Source organism: Myotis lucifugus, unplaced genomic scaffold (genome assembly GCF_000147115.1).
Source record: "Myotis lucifugus unplaced genomic scaffold, Myoluc2.0 scaffold_109, whole genome shotgun sequence".
Lineage (NCBI taxonomy): Eukaryota > Metazoa > Chordata > Mammalia > Chiroptera > Vespertilionidae > Myotis > Myotis lucifugus.
This window is the reverse complement of record NW_005871157.1, coordinates 2,311,689-2,331,209: the sequence shown is the minus strand read 5'-3', so window position 1 is coordinate 2,331,209 and position 19,521 is coordinate 2,311,689. Positions and strand designations below refer to the sequence as shown.

Below are 19,521 nucleotides of genomic sequence, written 5' to 3'. Positions count from 1 at the left end.
GTCATCTGGGCCCCTTCGCGGGCAGAGTGCAGGCGCCCTGTCAGCAGAGGTACTCAATTACGGTGCTACATTACTAGCAGATGTGTCATTTCGCTGCGACCAAGGCTGGATAGGGGCGGCCTTCAGTGGCCAACTACGCAGGATACGGGGTTCTGTGAGGGGCGACCTGCCCAGTATAGGGGGGCAGTGAGGAGCGACCAGGCTGACAGGTGGGCAGTTGGGGGCGACCAGACCAGCAGAGGCGGCAATAAGGGGCGACCAGGCTGGCGGGGGGGGGCAAGTTAGGAGTGACCAGGCTGGCGGGGTGGGGGGGCAGTTGGGGGTGACCAGGTTGGCGGGGGGTGGTTGGGGGCGACCAGGCTGGCAGGCAGAGGCGGTTAGGGGTGATCAAGCTGGCAGGCAGGTGAGCAGTTAGGAGCTAGTGGTCCCGGATTGTGAGAGGGATGTCCGACTGCCAGTTTAGGCCCAATCGGGCCTAAAGCAGCAGTCAGACATCCCCTGAGGAGTCCTGGATTGGAGAGGGTGCAGGCTGAGCTGAGGGGACCCCCTCCCCCCGTGCAGGAATTTCATGCACCGGGCCTCTAGTATAAATATAAGCATATGTAGCTGAGAGGTGGATGTGAACAGTCACTACTGGCATGGCAACAGGGATATCTGGAAGAACACACCCTTTCAGTGAACTCAAATGTGCTTCCTAGTACTTTTTTCCTTCCCTGAGCAGATGACACACAAGACAAGAAACATAGACTGTAAAGTTCTCACATGTCTGGCAGGCTGACATTAGGACTCAGGCTTCCTAAGACTTTTTTACTTTGGATTCTTGAGGATGTTGCACTCATGATTGTAGTAAACTAGAGGCCGGATGCACGAAATCCGTGCAAGGGGCTTGGCCTTCGCAGCCCTGGCTTCCTCTGGAAGGTCATCTGGAAGGTCGTTGGGCTATCTGGTCTAATTAGCATATTATGCTTTTATTATTATAAACTAGAGGCCCGGTGCACAAAAATTTGTGCACTTGGGGGGTCCCTCAGCCTGGCCTGTGCCCTCTCGCAGTCTGGGACCCCTCAGGAGATAACGACCTGCTGGCTTAGGCCTGCTCCTGGGTGGCAGAGGGCAGGCCCAATCCCTAGGTGCAGCCCCTGGTTGGGCTCAGAGCCGGGCTGATTGGGGAGTTGGGGCGCCGCCCCTTGTCATGCACAGAGCAGGGCAGATTGGGAGGTTGCGATGCCACCCTCAGTCACGCTCAGGGTGGGGCCGATTGGGGGGTTGGGGCACCGCCCCCTGTCACACTCAAGGCAGGGTCAATGGGGAGGTTGCAGCGCCACCCCCTGTCACGCACAGAGCAGGGCCAATCAGGGGGTTGGGGCGCTGCCCCCTGTCATGCACAGAGCAGGGCCCATCAGGGGGTTGGGGAGCTCCCCCCTGTCATGCACAGAGCAGGGCCCATCAGGGGGTTGAGGAGCTCCCGCCTGTCACGCACAGAGCAGGGCGGATCAGGGGGTTGGGGCGCCACCCTCTATCACCCACAGAGCAGGGCCGATCAGGGGGTTGGGGCGCCGCCACTGTCACACTCCGGGCAGGGCCGATGGGGAGGTTATGGCTCTACCCTGTCACACACAGAGCAGGGCCTGTGTGTGTGTGTGTGGGGGGGGGGGTTTGGGGCGCCGCACCCTGTCACACACAGAGCAGGGCCGATCAGGGGGTTGGGACGCCGCACCCTGTCACACACAGAGCCGCAGGGCGATCAGGGGGTTTGGGCGCTGCCCCCTGTCACGCTGATCCGGTGCCAGGAGGCCTCTCGGCTCCGCTGATCCTGGTGCTGGGAGGCATATTACCCTTTTACTATATAGGATAGAGGCCTGGGGGCCGGCTGGTTTGCCCTGAAGGGTGTCCCGGATCAGGGTGGGGGTCCCCACTGGGGTGCCTGGCCAGCCTGGATGAGGGGATGATGGCTGTTTGCAGCTGGTCACACACCCTTCAGGGTGGGGGTCCCCACTGGGGTGCCTGGCCAGTCTGGGTGAGGGGCTGAGGGCTGCTTTCAGGCTGGCGGTTGTTGACTGAAGCTCCCAACTGCTCCTTTTTTTCTTTTTTCATTCTGAGCCAGCTTTAGCTCTGGCTCTAGCTCTGAGGCTTCCGCTGCTGAAAGCAGGTATCTGGTTTGTTTGGGTTCTATAATCGAAACAATGTATAACTCCAGCTCTGAGATCCCGGCCGGCTGAAAGCTGGTTTCTGGGGTTTTGTTTAGCTTCTATATTTGTTAGAATGTTTCAAACTGCCAGCTCAGAGGCCGGCAAGGCAGGCAGGGAACGTTGGAGTCCTCCTTCACTGAAGCAAGCAAGCCTCATGTTCGCTTCCAGCTGCCTGGCTGCCGGCCGCCATCTTGGCTGACAGTTAATTTGCATAAGGATATGCTGATTAGCCAATGGGAAGGGTAGTGGTCGTACGCTAATTACCATGTTTCTCTTTTATTAGTGTAGATGGGAGTAAGAGATAAAGCAGAATTGTAAGGGGAAGGACAAAAGGAAACAAAGAATACTCCACAGGCTCTTATTAGTCTTTACCAAACTCCTCAGAAGTGTCGGGGAGGTTACAACCCAGAATTAGCTATATAGCTTTACTCATATTTATTATTATCTCCAGTAGTTTTCCTCATGGAGGAAAGGGCTATCCAGAATGCTGAAGTAAAGAGAATTAGAGGAGGGAGTGGGAGGGGAAATGAAATATCACCTGACACAAAGATCCCATTAAACTCACTTTTTTCCCCTTAGATATAAACTAATAGATTAAATATCTGTTATTTTCCCAATGCTTGAGGAATGTAACACACTATGCTAACCACGTGCCTTTGAGAGAAAAATAAATTTTTTCAGAGTTTTTACATATTTTTTTCTAAAATATATTTTATTGATTTATTTATTTATTTTTTTTTACAGAGAGGAAGGGAGAGGGATAGAGAGTTAGAAACATCAATGAGAGAGAAACATCGATCAGCTGCCTCCTGCACACCCCCAACTGGGGATGTGCCTGCAACCAAGGTACATGCCCTTGACCAGAATCGAACCTGGGACCCTTCAGTCCGCAGGCTGATGCTCTATCCACTGAACCAAACCAGTTAGGGCAAGTTTTTACATCTTATCTCCTTTACTATGATCTATTTGGACTTACTATAAGACTTTTAATTTATCCTTAATTTCTTTTCTATTATAAACCTTGAGGGGAGTGAGGAGGAAGAAATGTTCATTGAGTACCTACTATATGTTACATACTCTACTAAGTATTTATATAGTATATCATCATCTCTGTTATGCCACTTTATAGACGGGGAAACTAGGGCTCAGTTTAAATAAGTAATTTGCCCAGGGTGACCAAGTCAGTAAAGCACAGACTTAATATTCAAACTTGCATCTACTCTGAAACCAAGGATAGTTCATGGTCTGGTAAAAAGTCTTACTGTTTGATGCACCTACCCTTAACAAATATAAGATGATATAAGAAGTGCTGGATATCAGAAAATAGGCTAGGCATCCTTCCTGATGGAAGACTTGACTTGGGGTGGTGAACAGATAACACACTAAGTATACAGATGACATATTATAGAAATGTACACCTGAAACCTATATAATCTTATTAACTAATGTCACCCCAATAAATTCAATAAAAAATAAAATAAAACTATGAAATCTGATTTCTTCCACAGATTCAAAGACAGTTAAATGGAAGAACTAGAAAGTCCAGGGTAACCAAGGTTTTCAGCTGTTTTATAATAACTTAGACCTGGGAAGAAGGAATACAAAGAAAAAAAAGGGCTTAGAATTTAATCAACAGGAGATCCATATGTCTTCATTGATAAAAATGGACAGAGACACAGGAAATAATGGAGAAAACACTTTAAATCACTATCAATCCCACAGTGTTCTGTCCTCCCAAGACCAATATAAGAATGATTTTATAAAATAATCCATTTTATACTGAAAAGCAAGGATTTTGCATTAAAATATCCTACCAAGGTAGTTTCTTGCCTTATTCCTTCTTATCTTAAAAGAAAAATTAATCACAATGTAAGTTGCTCCATGTGTTATACTCATATAGTTTATTACTGTACTCTTAACAGTTTGCTAAAATTTGCAATTCTCTTTGGCATATTTTGATTAGACTTTCATGGTAACCTTCTGTGGAAACAAGTGCAACTTCTGTTCAAAGCAGGATAGGATAGTGGTGAGTAATGGGAGCTCTAGCATTCAAATTCTGGCCCCACAATGTATTTGCTGAATAACCTTGGACAGTTACCTAACTCCACTAAGACCTGATTTTTGCATTTGTAAAATGGGGATAATCAATTTCATGGGCTTTTAAAGTAAACATTTAAAAAGATGATCCATACAAAGTGCTTAACACAGTTGCTGAGGCATGGCTGGTAATCAAGTGTTAGCCATTCTTTTAATATTATTAGGGAAGCAGATAGAAATAGTAGCAACTATTATCGTTTTCTTTCTCTGAAAGTAAAGCAACGATGTTAAATATGAATGACATCTATCTAAATGCCACTGAAAATAATAGATACTTAACATTAACTTCAATCTGTAAGGCTAAATTTGAACGTTAAAGTTGATGACACTGTTTAGGCTATACATCTAAACTATTTTCATGCCAGTCATAAGTCTGCACATGTCAAGACAGATATTAAACAGGTTTAATTAAACCAAGTTTCCAGTTGATAGGTACTTATCTAGACTGGCACTCCTGGCTATAATTAATAACTGGGTGCAAGAGAAAGTGAAATCTAAATAAGGCAACATCAAAATCATTATGTACATGTTAGTATATTTGAAAACACTGAATTGTTTTTAGAGATTTAAAATGGTCATTATACAAGGTTATACACTATTATATTCTATCAATAAATCTTAATGTTACATATAAAAATATGTATACTTTAAAAACTAAAGGCTCAAAATGTAAACTTGAACTCCAACTTAAATAAGATAGACTAAAAGTGTTTTAAAAAATTTTTACAGCCCTAGCTGGTTTTGCTCAGTGGATAGAGCCTGCGGACTGAAGGGTCTCAGGTTCGATTCCAGCCAAGGGCACATGCCCAGACTGCCGGCTCGATCCCCAGTAGGGGGTGTGCAAGAGGCAGCCAATCAATGATTCTCTCTCATCATTGATGTTTCTATCTCTCCCTCTCTCCCTTCCTCTCTGAAATCAATAAAAATATATTTTAAAAAAATTTTACAAGTTATTTTTACTTGCCTTATACAATAATGTATTTTCTAAATATTCTATAAAAAGAACTTTATTACCTTTAACGTTAGAAAAATTATAAACATACACTGGTTTTCTAGACAGGTTTCAGAATACTCTACGACTTCAGTAGCAGCAAAAGTTATGTAATAACTACAAACCTTTGATTAATAATGGAAAATAGCCAGGAGTGCCAGTTAAAAAGAACAATTATTCCCTTGTTTACAAGGAAGAAAACTTGGACTCTTTTCTCTTTTAAAAAGATGGAAAAGGAAAGGAAAAGGAAAAAAAAAGATAGAAAAGTATGTTTTCAGAATTCCAAGAAGTTATTGTAAACACAGACTGTACTTGGATCTTAATGAAGAAAGGTATTAGGTTTATTTCCTTCTTAAAACTTTTATTTATTGATTGATTTGAGAGAGAGAGAGAGAGAGAGAGAGAGAGAGAGAAAGAGAAAGAGAGAAAGAGAAACATCAACTTGTTGTTTCACTTATTTATGCATTTGTTGGTTGATTCTTGTAAGTTCCCTGACAGGGGATTAAACCTGCAGCCTTGGTGTATCAGGACAACGCTCTAACCAACTGAGCTGCCAGGGCAGGTATATTTTTAACATGGTTGTTCTATTCTGTTTGCCAACTACCACTTTTCTTCCTGGAGAAGAAAAGAGGTGAAAAACTCTAAAAGATAAAAAATGTTGCAAGCTCCAAATGACACAAGAAATATTTATATAAATAGTATTTTTCTAGCATCCAGGATGTTTGTGGGTATTTCAAGTCTCACACCTATAAAATTAAAGTTTTCTTGGCCACTATTTATGAAAATAAAATGTTGATTTTTAAAAACCAAAACTTCCTAAAGATAATGCAATATATACAAGACATTTTTCAATATTCTTACTCTGGCCTTTTTCCACTTTTAGCAACCTAAAAGAAAATCATAGATACAGACAAAAACACATTAGTCCCAGTATTATTTATAATGTTAAAAATATTGAAGTGATCTAAACAATCAATGATAGGGGATTTGACTGAATAATTTATGTTGTAACTACATGATGGAACGTTCAGCCAGTAAAAATTATTTTTGAAGATTTTTATATTTTTTCATATTTAATTTTAATGAAATGAGAAGTCAAATAGTTCTATAATAGAACTGTCCCAAACCAATTCCTGCTCCCAGGACCCCAGAGGCAAAATTTTCAATAGTACTGGTTTTTCTAGTATTTAACCACACATTTATAGATCAGAGCTTATAGTGTTGTTGTTGTTATTGTTAATCCTTACCGGAGGATATTTTTTCCATTGATTTGTTTTTTTATTTTTTAGAGAGAGAGTGGAAAGGAGGGGGAGAGACAGATAGAGAGAGACAAGGATTGGTCGCCTCCTTCAGGGTCACAGCCCTGCAACCAAGGTTGTGCCCTTGACCTGAATCAAACCTACTATCCTTCAGTCCGAGGGCTGATGCTCTCACCACTGAGCTACCAGCTAGGGCTAGTGTTGTTTCTTGATATTTTCAATTTTGAATATCATCCACTGACTTTCAACAATGAATATATTTAGCTCTTATACCTCCCTCCCAACATCCTAATTTTTATATTTTTCCTGGCATCACTGACTGGCTGGATGATTAAATTCTTGGTTGGAAATCAGAAATCCTGAAGCAGTGAAGAAACCTGTGGCTATCCCAGTAAAATGTAGATGGCCATAAAATCCTTCCTTCCAAGAATATTTTTATTAATCCCAAGGAAACAGGCTTCCATGAAGCATCATTGGGAAAATACTAGCCTAAGAAATTTTTGCCTAATTAACCAATCAATTATCTAAGAACAATGTTTCTGTTTAATTCTCATCTCTGAGAATTATCTCTAAAGAGAAATAAACTTCAGAAATCATCTAGTCCAACTTCTTTATGCTAAGAGAAAAAAATGCAACTTTTCTGGCTCTTAGGCTCTTTCTATAATACACAATCCTTACTGGTCATGGGAAAGGATGGCGGTTGAGGGCCTTCTTGGAACAGACTTGATAGTAGCTGAGAAAGAGAAAGCAGTTGTTTGCAAGGGCCTGTGGTCTTAAGAAGGCAAGTCATACCAGAGCCAAACTGAAGAGGGAAATTATAGACAAGGGCTGTCAGAAGACAATGTGGTGAAAACTACAATCTAGCTATGGTGACCTCCCCAAAAGAGTTGAAACTCATTTATTCTAATGCAGTGGTTCTCAACCTTCCTAATGCTGCGACCCTTTAGTACAGTTCCTCATGTTGTGGTGACCCCCAATTTCATTGTTACAAATTGAACATAATTAAAGCATAGTGATTAATCACAAAACAATATGTAATTATATATGTTTTCCGATGGTCTTAGGCAATCCCGGTGAAAGGGTCCTTCGACCTCCAAAGGGGTCGCGACTCACAGGTTGAGAACCGCTGCTCTCATGGATGAAAAGCAATGAGGAGTCAGTAGCCTGCCCAGTCTTGTAGGTTTGGCAGAAAGGAACTCTAGTCCTAAAATATATTCCTCTTAATTAATTCCAAGTATCTTTCACACATCTGCTATCAGTAAGGGAACATATTTTGATGTCAAAAAAACTACCCTTGTTTCTTTTCTTTTTTTTTTTAAACATTTGTATTGATTTTTTACAGAGAGGAAGGGAGAGGGATAGAGAGTCAGAAACATCGATGAGAGAGAAGCATCGATCAGCTGCCTCCTGCACACCCCCCACTGGGGATTTGCCTGCAACCAAGGTACATGCCCTTGACTGGAATCGAACCTGGGACCCTTCAGTCCGCAAGCCGACGCTCCATCCACTGAGCCAAACCGGTTAGGGCTACCCTTGTTTCTTTTAAAATAGGTATTTTATGATACATTGTAGTTAGGATACAGAAAATAAAGCACTCTTTTCCACTGTGTCCAAATATATAGTTTTCCTTTTCATTTTTTTCAGTTTTCTTAGTTGTTTCATGAACATAAATGCTGCCTCTCTACTGGACTAAAATCTTTTTAGCCTAAGGCTACGACCATCTGAACTACTGTCAAGGGATAGTTGGGTTGAATATGATTTTAGTTATTAATTCTCCTGTGACTAAGCTTGCTACTTCTGGATAAGATGAGATAATTTAATAAATCGTGTTGAATGAGCATCACGTAGTGGCTAATAACACAAACTCTGATAGACTGTGAATTCATCTTAGCTTTGATACCCAGGCAGTTTACTTAACCTATTCAACTATCAGTTTCCTCATTTGTTAACAGTTCTACCTCCCTGGGTTGTTTCAGAAATAAAATTAGTTAATGTATACAAAGTGCTTAGTACAGTGCCTAGCAATGACAATTATTAATGAACTGAGATTTTATATATTAATGTTATTTGTTATGTTCTCTATCTGCAGTAACTGACTCCTGGTATCAAAATATTTGAGAAGCTAACCAGAAAGTTCTAGGTAAACTTAGAATCAGAGCCAAAATACTTTCAGACAGAGAAAGCCTTGTCAATCATGCCTACCTCACACTTGGTATCTCATGCTGTCAGTTATTAGGTGCCATTCTAGGCACCTAAGGAAGTACAAGTATATGCACAATACACCTAAGCACTCTTTCTTGAAGACTCTAGAGATGAATAATGGAAAATAAAGGGAAGGAGTGGGAGAAAGGATTAAGGAGAACAAAGTAGAAATTCAGATATGGGCCATTACTGGGTAAAATGATTTAGTTTATTTTTAGGAATATATTTTTGCTCTTAGATTCCACTTTTACCATTAAACATTAAAAATGTTTATACAGCCCTAACCGGTTTGGCTCAGCGGATAGAGCGTCGGCCTGCAGACTGAAGGGTCCCGGGTTCAATTCCAGTCAAGGGCATGTACCTTGGTTGCGGGCACATCCCCAGTGGGGGTTGTGCAGGAGGCAGCTGATCGGTGTTTCTCTCTCAGCGGTGTTTCTGATTCTCTATCCCTCTCCCTTCTTCTCTGTAAAAATCAATAAAATATATTTTTAAAAAAATGTTTATACATAGCCCTAGCCAGTTTGGCTCAGTGAATAGAGCGTCGGTCTACAGACTGAAGGGTTGGTCCTAGGTTCGATTCCACTCAAGGGCACATGCCTGGGTTGCGGGCTTGATACCCTGTGTGGGGCGTGCAGGAAGGAGGCAGCTGATCAATGATCTCTCTCATCACTGATGTTTCTATCTCTCTCTCCCTCTCCCTTCCTCTCTGAAATCAACAAAAATATATTTTTTTTAAAAAGACTGGAGTGAAATTTAAAAAAAAAAATGTTTACACATAAAGGAAGGAAGAAGGGCCCTAGATGGTTTTGCTCAGTAGATAGATCATTGGCCTGGGGACTAACGGGTCCTGGGTTCGATTCCAGTCAAGGGCACATGTCTGGGTCGTGGGCGCAATCCCCAGGAAGGGGTGTGTAGGAGGCAGCCAACGAATGATTCCCTATCATCATTGATGTTTCTATCTCTCTCTTCCTCTCCCTTCCTCTCTGAAATCAATAAAAATATTTTTTTTAAAAAAAGGAAGGAAGGAGGGGAGAAAGAAAAAATGTCCACCCAATTACTCAAAAAGTACAGTTGCAGAGAATTCCAAAATATTCTAAATACTCTGGGTTAGGCCAAAAAGAATCCATGCTCAAGTTAGAAATTTAATTCTTTCTGAAGGCATTAGATAAGAGTCTTATTTATGTTAAGGCTAGCTTCCCCTTTTTACTTCCTCTTTCCTTTTAACTTCCTTTTACAGGAACAGCTTTAACTATTCTATGTATGTACAGGCCCCAAAATAATGTACATGTAAGCACACCACTAATCATATCTATTAAATATCTTGGTTTCAAACAGCACTGAAGCACATGATTCAAACACATGATTGTATACTGCTGAGTGAGAAAGTACCACCAACAAACATGAACCAAAAAGACCAAAATTACACGTCAGTTTTACAGAAACACCTATTATAACTTAATCGCTTGATGTCAAGACCTAGTTTTTAAATCCTGCTCAACCTTGGAACTTCCACACTTTTACTCTAGATGTGATTATAATCAAGTAATTTATTATATCGACCCTGTCTAAAAAATGGCTGTAAGAACAGAAAAAGAATGCTCTATAAGAAAGATAAGGAGGCTCAAGGAATGCAGCATTTGTCCTAGCCCAGCGTGTGCAAGAGGCAACTAATTGGTGTTTCTCTCTCATATCAATGTTTCTCTCACTCTCCCCCTCTCCCTTCCTTTCTCTCTAAAATCAATAAAACATTTGAAAAAGAGAGAGAGAGAGAGAGAGAGAGAGAGAGAGAGAGAGAGAGAATGAATAGAGCATTCATCTTCTAGGGAAGGAAAATACAATCTGGCAAACATAAATATGGTATCTGCCAGGAAGATACCAAGTGTGAGGTGGGGATGACTGGCAAGGCTTCACCTTGCCAAAATGAAATATTCACCCAAACTATCTAAAATTTTGGCTCTGATTCCAAGTTCGCCTAGAAGCTTTCTGGTTAGGTTCTCAAATATTCCGATACCAGGATTCAGATGCCACAGATGAAAGTATAAGAATTCAGGTCCCTGGAAAAGAATATCCCCCTCACAGTAGATTAAAGGAGTGACATTCTCATTTAAACAAAAGGCAATACAGTGTAGTGATTAAGCGCCTAATATTTGGAGGCATAGTGGTTTCAAATCCTGACTATTGCTTACTTAACTTCTCTGTGATTCAGTTTTCTCATTAAATGAGAATATAATGCTTACATCAAATGTTGTTATAAGGACTGAGCTAATTCATGCATTTGGCTGTCATGTATTACTCAAAACTATTCAAGTTTTTCATAATAATTATTAAACATCTATCATGATTATGATTTGAGAATGAAAACCAAGCATGATCAACTCGAAAGAAATTGTGGTTAGAGACTATCAAAGAAGTGCCACAATGTAAGGCATCAATAGTCCTGCAAGAATTTAACATACATACAAGGGCAGGGTGGCTTTAAAAGGCAGGCAGGAGACAGGTTGTGAAGGGCTTTGTATTCTATACCAAAAAGTTTGGATTTTATTTTATAAGCATCAAGGGTCCATATAAAGGTAATCTCAATTGTCAAAACATTGCTAAAATAAATTTAAAACAAACTTTAAATCCAAGTTACAGAACTCACAAAATCAACAAGATGAGGGAATTCCATAAAACTATGGTGATCAGTGATTTAAATATTTTAGTAGCAACACAACCTAAATTAAAGTCAAATCCAAAATATCAGTGAATTTAAATGAGTGGAACACCACCTTTCCCTCCAATATTACACAGTACATGCTGTTTCCCGGCTCCACAATTCTCTTCCTCCAATTGTTGGAGGCACTGTGGATCAATCTGTTTCAAGCCACTCTCCACAACAACAAAAATACCAGTCCTTGTCATCTACTCTGTCAATCTACAGACCCAAAAACAAAATATGGCACTGGAGTAAAAAGTTCAGCACTCTTGGATGCAAGCAACATCATATATTATAAATGCTTACTTATCTATATATATAAAAGCCTAAGCGACCATTACGACCGGATGACCTCTCGACTGGTCGACCGGTCACTATGACGACACACTGACCACCAGGGCGCAGATGCTCAACACTGGAGCTGCCCCCTGGTGGTCAGTGCACTCCCACAGCCAACCTCCCACAGTCCCTTCCCTTGGCCGGCTGGGTGGTCAGTGCACTCTCATAGCCAACCTCCCGCAGCTGGCCAACCTCCTACCATCTCTCCCCCCAACCAGCCAGCCCTGATCCGCCCCACTGGGGACTGGGCGACACAGCCCCCATTCGGCCCCATTGGGGACTAGGCGACACAGCCCCCAATTGGCCCAGATCACCGGCCAGACCAAGGGACCCCACGCATGCATGAATTTGTGCACCAGGGCTCTAGTATATACATAATGCAGAATACAAATAGAGTTAAAAAATAGGTTTCCAGAATGTTTAAGACATAGAAACCAAAGGAGGAAAAGAAAGCATCTTAGTCAGAAGAAAGAAAAAGAAAAAAAAAAGGCAGCCAACTGATTTCACAAAATCTCAGAGTAACTATCCTTTTTTCCTTTTGCTATTCTAATATACTTTCACCTGGTGAAACCAAATAATTTACTATATCGGTGTCATAATAGTGAAGGCCATCATAGGGCTCACAGAACTTTGAAGCCTTACAGTTTAGGTAGTGCAATTTTCACTTTATTTAAAAACTGAATAGATTAGGACCCAAAGCAGTATTTTCCAAAGTACAGACTGAGAACAAGCTATGTTTTTAGCCATTACATAAGCAACAGTATTTAGTATTTACATATTTACTATAATGTATACCAGAAAAAGGTATAAAATACATCAAACGTATGATTTCATAGATTATCACTTTGGAAAAGGGTAATGTTTTTTTAAAAGCCCATTAAAAATATGAAGTAAAATAACAGATATTCTTCTAAAAGGCAAATTTTAGGATGGTGGTATGTAGTTCATGATAAGTGAGGTACTGACAGCTGTTCCATGAGGAACAGGGCCTGTTTTTTGTTTGTTTGCTTTCTTCTTGTGTTCTGAAAGATTAGAAAATATGTGATCTTGAGCGAGCTTATTACTATGCTTAAGTTCATTTTGAGTAAAATCAACAAATACTAAGACGCATACAGAAATTCTACTGTTTACAGGAAAGAGTGCACTATTGTTAAGAAAATAATGGCACGATAAGTTATTCCTATTTTGAAACTAAGATAGCAGTTTCCTAATGCATATTCACAAGACAAGCACCTGACTAAAAACAAAACAAACCATCCTAGAAACACTGATAAATATTCAAACTGTAGGTTAATTTATATGATCATTTTATTTACTTACGGTAATGGGGGGAAAGGTGTTTCTCCTCATATTTGCTAATCCTATCCTATACAATAAAAGGCTAATATGCAAATCGACCAAACAGCAGAAGGACCGGTCGCTATGACACACACTGACCACCAGGGGGCAGATGCTCAGGAGCTGGCCCCTGGTGGTCAGTGCGCCAGAAACTGGGGTTCACGCAGGGGAGCGCAACAGCAGCAGTCAGACATCCCCTGAGGGCTCCTGGACTGTGAGAGGGTGCAGGCCGGGCTGAGGGGACCCCCCCTCCAGTGTACGAATTTCATGCACTGGACCTCTAGTATTTACATAAATGTGTTCTTTCTCACTAACTCTTGCCAAAAGAATGAATGACAAGTGATCACTGAATGAATGCCTAGGCATCAATTTTGCTGATGGCAGAAATACTCATTTTTAAAAAATTTTTAATATGAGGTATTTTAAGATTAGATTCCCAAGTGTTCTAGCTCATGATGTCTCATGGATTTCAAATGCGGTTATCTGGGCTGGGCAAGAATGTGGGAGAACCACTTCTATCGGGGTTATCTGCGGTATTTTCCCGGGAGATCTGAAAACCCGTCTTCAGGGCACCAGGACAGATGAAGCATCCTTCTCCATTCTTGAAATATCTGCTACTAAGAAGCTACATTATTTTCACAAGCTTGAGGGAACACTGTCAGAAGCCGCTCGTTTCCAAACTCCCTTCTCCCAGTCACTCCTCCCCCCTCCACAAGGAGATGACAAGTAGCAAAAGGCAAAATAATATTCCCTTCTCATCTTCTTTTCCCAACCTCAACGTTTTTCGGTTTCCTCTACCCTCGCCGGCCTTTCCTAACACTGTGGTGACTAATGACCATAAAAATGACGAGGTGAAAACAGCACTTTCCAGTATTTCCCCCGGCCCCCCGACTACTCCAGCCCCGAATTGTAAAATTCGTTTTATCGATCTTTTTTTTTTTTTCGCGCTTCTGCGGTAAAGCCGCGGAAAGAATGGGCTTTCCTAGAGAGCGTGGACTCTCCAACGCCGTGAACCCCAGAGACCTTCTTCAAACAACGAGTCCAAGTTGTCTGATCCCTGTAGGCACCGGACAGGCTATTGACCCGTCCCGGAGCAGCACGATGGGGATGGGTGCCGAGCAGTGGGGGTCACCTTCGCTTGGTTCAAGGAAGGGTCCAGGGAACCACCATCCCTCCACCCTTCCTCCGCCAGCCCCCCGACAGGTCCCAGCGCCTCGCGTCCCCACTCCGGGCCCGACTTGCCCCAGCCGGGTCGGACGTCCCCCTCCCTCCTCCCCCAAAGCCCGACCCCATCAACTTTTCCATCGTCACGACATACTTTCTCTTCTTGGAGCTATCTCAATCGTCACTCCGGCCAACTCCCCTAGCCCCACTCCTGGAGACTCACCCAGCAGTTCCGGTCACTCCTCTCCGGGCCGAGGCTGCTCGGACACCACGGACCCGACGGCGGGCTGCGCCCTTTTGCGCCTGCGCGCGCCGGAGTCGCACGCCTGCGCACTTTCCCCGGCCGCGGGCGCGGACACACCCCTGCCGCGGGAGCCAATCCCCGCGCCGGGGGTTTAAATGTCCCTGCCACGCAGGCGGAGAGCTCGGGACTCGCCCGTTAACGGGTGATTGGAGCGCCGCCGGCAGGTGGGACGTGTGCGTGCAGCGAGCATTTAGTGAGCGCGAACCGTGTGCCAGGCACCATGCGGGCTGGACGCTGAGGGAAAAAGGCGAATGGGATGCCTCCCCTGCCCTCCCGGGGTTTTTTGATCTGTCTAGACTGGGAGATAAGTTATGTAAACAAAATATGGTGGTTAGGATATACTGCGTGGCGTATAGATAATCCGACCCACCCCTTGGCGCACAATTAACAAAGCGCCTTATTTTTAGGGGTGTCTGGAAGGGTTCCTGGAGGAAGTGACTTGTGAATCATTAGGGATAAGGCGTTCCTCCGGAAGTCCGGGAGGAAGATCGACTTTTCCAGCATTGGAAACAGCTTATGCCAAGAATAACATAGCGCCTTCTGGATGTCCTTTGGAGTTCATCCTGGTTAGAAGTTCACAGCTCATCGTGTATCTCCTGGTGAAGGGGGGAATACATTTTTTAAAAGTAGGCCACCGCTAGGTAGATCTAGGAAGTTCTTGCACTTTTGGACTAGTGAGCCTGCACTTTATACTACTAGTATGACCACTGAGCGCTATTGAAGGATTTTAAGCATTTATGGGAATCCTTCCAAGCACCTCTAAGAATAAAGAACAGTGTTGGAAAGGAAAAAAAAAAAAAAACAGTGTTGGAAATTTTTAAAGAGGAGAGATTCAAAGAAGTAGTCTATTTCCAAAGAGTCAAGGAAGATGATGAAACCTGAGAAATATCTTTTGAATTTAGTAACATATAAGTCAGTGGTGATCTTAGTGAAAGGTCTGTGGTAGAATGATAGGTTTGAAAGATAGATTGCAGTAGTTTGGATGCAAAAATGGGGGCAAGTTGTAGAATAGTTTGGAAAGTTTGGCCTTGATAGGAGGAGAGAAAGAGGATGACATGAGGTCAAAGTTTTTGTTTGTTTGTTTTTCCCCACTTTGTTAGAATTACAACAGAAGATGCCTTGGCTGGTGTGGCTTAGTTAGTTGGAGCATCGTCCAGCACACCAAAAGATAGTGGGTTTTATTCCTGGTCAGGGCAAATACCCAGGTTAAGGATTCAATCTCTGGTTGGGGCACCTACAGGAGGCAACTGATCAACGTTTCTTTCACTATGATGTTTCTCTCTCTCTCTCTCTCTCTCTCTCTATCTCTCTTCCCCTCGCTTCCTCTAAAAAAAATCAATAAAATGAAATAAAAAAGAGTTAAAACAGAAGAAATTTAAGCATGATAGGGAACATACAAGTGAGAAAGAACAGTTAAATAAAGAGAAGTGCTCATCAGCTCTTCCCAAAAGCAGCCAGAGGTGACCTCTGAAAATGGTTCGCTGTTCACTTGACCAAGAAAACCACACAAAACCATGCATATATCAAGAGGTTCAAATATTCGTGTTAACTTTTAAGAACCCTCGTAAAACTTCCCAGGCCATCAAGGGTATGCATATTCGAAAAGCCACCAAGTATCTGAAGGATGCCACGCTACAGAAGCAATGTATGCCATTCCGTCGTTACAATGGTGGAGTTGATAGGTGTACCCAGGCGAAACAGTGGGGCTAGACACAGGGTTGGTGGCCCAAAAAGAATGCTTTCTGTACATTCTTAAAAATGCAGAGAGTAATACTGAACTTAAGGGTTTAGATATAGATTCTCTGGTCATTGAGCACATCCACCTAAACAAAGCTTCAGTGTAGAATTTACTGAGCTCATGAGCAGATTAACCCACACATGAGCTCTCCCTTCCACACTGAGGTGATCCTACTGAAAAAGAGCAGATTGTTCCTAACCCAGAAGAGGCCGTTGCACAGAAGAAAAAATATCCCAGAAGAAACTGAAAAAACAAAAACTTATAAATACGAAGATGGCGGCACAGGTAAACACCTGAAATTGCTGCCTCACACAACCACTTCAAAAATACAACTAAAAGACAAAACGGACATCATCCAGAACCACAGGAAGGCTGGCTGAGTGGAAATTCTACAACTAGAAGGAAAGAGAAAAGCACACTGAGATTCAGAGGAGGTGCAGAAGTAAAGTGCAGAGGTACGGAGGCGCACACGGAAAGAGCTGGCAATTGAGGACACGGTTGTCTTTTTCAATCAGGAGGGAGTCTCAAGCTCCCAACGGCTCTGAACTCCAGTTCCGGACTAGTCTCTGGGGACCCAGACTCATAGGGGGAGAAACTGGACTGTCTGGCATCGGGTGGAACTAGAGGGCGGCTTTCTCTCAGAGGTGCTTGCAGCGATTACCCGGGACAATGAGACCCAGGGCCCTCTTAGGGCAGGACTGAGGATCAGCCATAGCTGTTTGCTCTGCCCTGTTGATTCCCTGAGACCCCGCCCCACCCAAGCTGTGCGCAGAGGCTTTTGGATATGAATGACCTGGCCCTTTGAGATCTAAAATTACCTAACAAACTGCAGCTGGGTCAGAGAGACCCAGAACTTCCAAAAGAAGGCCCAAGGCCCCACAGCAGCTTGCATTGCTTCACAGCTGGACCTCATCTGGGCACCTCCAAATCCCAAACAAAGAAGAGGAATCTGCAGATCTCTCCTTAGCTCCTGCTGGGTAGCCTCAGGCAGAGGCTAAATTAGCACCTCCTTAGAGATTCAAGTGCCAGTGTCCCCAGTGGTCAGAGTGGGACCATCCAGATTACACCTCCTCAGATCCATAAGGGCAACATTCAGGGGGCAGACTCAGTGAGCACCAAAGCCCCACTGAAGCAAGTCTTGCCCCAGAAGGGTGTCTTCAGCACAGAAGTTCTCCCACTGCAGACAGAGCTGATTCTCACAGCCAATTGGCATGGAGGTCAATTCCTCCCAGTGATACCTACAACAATCAAGGCTTAACTACAACAAGACTGTGCACTCAGCCCACAAAGGGGTGCACCAAGAGTGTCCACCTCAGGTAATTGGGGAGGCTGAGCTACTGGGCCCTATAGGACACCTAGCACAGATAGCCACCCTATCAACACAGGGAAGCAGCCAAAATGGGGAGACAAAGAAACAGGTCACAAATGACAGAAATGGAGGAAAGCAAACTATTGGATATAGAGTTCAAAACCACGGTTATAAGGTTTTTCAAGAATTTTCTAGAAACCGCTGATAAATTCAGTGAGACCCTCAAGAAATCTAGTGAGACCCTCGAGGTTATGAAAAAGGACCAACTAGAAATTAAGCATACACTGACTGAAATAAAGAATATTATACAGAGTTCCAACAGCAGACTAGAGGATCGCAAGAATCAAGTCAAAGATTTGAAATACAAAGAAGCAAAAAACACCCAACCGGAAAAGAAAAAAGAAAAAAGAATCCAAAAATATGAAGATAGTGTAAGGAGCCTCTGGGACAACTTCAAGCATACCAACATTCGAATTATGGGGGTGCCAGAAGAAGAGAGAGAGCAAGATATTGAAAACCTATTTGAAGAAATAATGACAGAAAACTTCCCCTACCTGATGAAAGAAATAGACTTACAAGTCCAGGAAGCGCAGAGAACCCCAAACAAAAGGAATCCAAAGAGGACCATACCAAGACACATCATAATTAAAATGCCAAGAGCAAAAGACAAAGAGAGAATCTTACAAGCAGCAAGAGAAAAACAGTTAGTTACCTACAAGCGAGTACCCATAAGATTGTCAGCTGATTTCTCAACAGAAACTATGCAGGCCAGAAGGGAGTGGCAAGAAATATTCAAAGTGATGAATAGCAAGGACCTACAACCAAGATTATTTTACCCAGCAAAGCTATCATTCAGAATTGAAGGTCAGATAAAGAGCTTCACACATAAGAAAAAGCTAAGGGAGTTCATCACCACCAAACCAGTATTATATGAAATGCTGAAAGGTATTCTTTAAGAGGAAGAAGAAGGTAAAGATAAAAATTATGAACAAGTACATATCTATCATCAAGTGAATCTAAAAATCAAGTGAATAAAAAATCTGATGAACAGAATAAACTGGTGAATATAATTGAATTAGGGGCATAGAAAGGGAGTGGACTGACAATTCTTGGGGGGAAAGGGGTGTGGGGGGTGCAGGAAGAGACTGGACAAAAATCGTACACCTATGGATGAGGACGGGGGTGGGGGTAAGGGCAGAGGGTGGGGTGGGAACCGGGTGGAGGGGAGCAATGGGGGAAAAAAAGAGGAACAACTGTAATAATCTGAACAATAAAGATTTAATTTTAAAAAAACAAAGCTTATAAATACTAATAAAAGTAAAAATAAAGAGAGAGAGCGGTGCTAGTCAATGGTAAAGGATCTTGAGATGGTAAGAGTAAAGGCAACCCAAAGCATTGTTTGGAAAAATGTCTTGGAGATAAGATACCTCCTCATTTATAAAGAAAGGAAGTATCTGTAAATTTGTATGTTTTGTAACAGGAAATTAAAGAAGTTCTCATTTGATGGCCTCTGTTTTTTCTATAAAACTGCTGGTAGAAAATAGGTTGGGAGTTTTATGGAAAGTGGAAAGACTTGGAATATTGTAGTGAGTGATAGAGCAAGTTGGCCTGATAAAAGTAATAGGACTAGTAAGCAGTGTTGAGGGCCTGTATACAATTGTAAAAATGAACTCACCAGTTCTGCTTTCTTGTGTGGCTTTCTCAAGCAGGAAGGGAGAGTTCCCTTAGGGTTGAGATGGTCACTGGTATAATGCTATTTTCTTAACCAGGGGCATTTTTGCCCTTTAGGCCAGGGGACAGTGTTTGGAGACATTTTTTTTTTTTTTTTATTGTTGTGACGATGGGGGGGGGGGGTGTTGGGAGAAGATGTAAGAGGGGGACTAGAGGCATCTGGTGCCC

At 42.7% G+C, this 19,521-nt stretch overlaps 1 protein-coding gene across 1 annotated transcript in view; it reads right to left on the bottom strand.

The window, feature by feature from the left end:
* Positions 1–14,611, bottom strand: part of SNAP23 (synaptosome associated protein 23) — a 39,163-nt gene extending 24,552 nt beyond the window's left edge. The window contains exon 1 of the mRNA XM_006093075.3: positions 14,495–14,611. The gene's annotated coding sequence lies outside the window, so the exon portion shown is untranslated. The remainder of the gene's footprint in view (positions 1–14,494) is intronic.
* Between the last annotated feature and the right edge of the window lie 4,910 nt (positions 14,612–19,521).